At 42.4% G+C, this 1,017-nt stretch overlaps 1 non-coding gene across 1 annotated transcript; it reads right to left on the bottom strand.

Moving 5' to 3' along the window:
• Positions 1 to 108, bottom strand: LOC148579345 (small nucleolar RNA R71). Its single transcript, XR_015896532.1, has one exon. It is a non-coding gene; the product is annotated as a small nucleolar RNA R71 (small nucleolar RNA).
• Positions 109 to 1,017: the final 909 nt, after the last annotated feature.

Here is a 1,017-nt window from a genome sequence, read left to right as displayed (position 1 = left end):
AAGCTTAGAGTGGAAATCCAAACCTTCAGACAGAAGGAAGGAGAGTCCCTCTATGAAGCTTGGGAAAGATATAAGCAATTGATCAAAAGGTGTCCTTCTGACATGCTTCCAGAATGGAGCATCATATGTATATTCTATGATGGTCTGTCTGAGTTGTCAAAAATGTCATTGGACCATTCTGCAGGAGGATCTCTTCATCTGAAAACCCCTACAGAAGCTCAGGAACTCATTGAAATGGTTGCAAATAACTAGTTCATCTACACCTCTGAGAGGAGTCCTGTGAACAATGGGACGCCTCAGAAGAAGGGAGTTCTTGAAATTGATACTCTGAATGCCATATTGGCTCAGAACAAAATATTGACTTAGCAAGTCAATATGATTTCTCAGAGTCTGAATGGATTGCAAGCTGCATCCAACAGTACTAAAGAAGAATCTTCTGAAGAAGAAGCTTATGATCTTGAGAACCCTGCAATGGCAGAGGTGAATTACATGGGAGAACCCTATGGAAACACCTATAATCCTTCATGGAGAAATCATCCAAATTTCTCATGGAAGGACCAACAGAAGCCTCAACAAGGCTTCAATAATAATGGTGGAAGAAATAGGTTTAGCAATAGCAAGCCTTTTCCATCATCTTCTCAGCACCAGACAGAGAATTTTGAACAAATCCATTCTGGCCTGGCAACCATAGTCTCTGATCTATCCAAGACCACACTAAGTTTTATGAATAAAACAAGGTCCTCCATTAGAAATTTGGAGGCACGGGTGGGTCAGCTGAGTAAGAGGATTACTGAAACTCCTCCCAGTACTCTCCCAAGCAATACAAAAGAAAATCCCAAGAGAGAGTGCAAGGCCATAACCATGACCAACATGGCCAAACCTGGAGAGAGTGAGGAGGACGTGAGTCCCAGTGAGAAAAGCCTCATGGGATGTCCTCTGGATAGAAAAGAGTTTCCCTTTGAGGAACCAAAGGAATCTGAGGCTCATACAGAGACCATAGAGATTCCATTGAACTTC

Source organism: Arachis ipaensis, chromosome B10 (genome assembly GCF_059453495.1).
Source record: "Arachis ipaensis isolate K30076 ecotype BB chromosome B10, ASM5945349v1, whole genome shotgun sequence".
Lineage (NCBI taxonomy): Eukaryota > Viridiplantae > Streptophyta > Magnoliopsida > Fabales > Fabaceae > Arachis > Arachis ipaensis.
The sequence above is the reverse complement of the archived record's forward strand: the minus strand, read 5'-3'. Positions and strand labels throughout refer to the sequence as shown.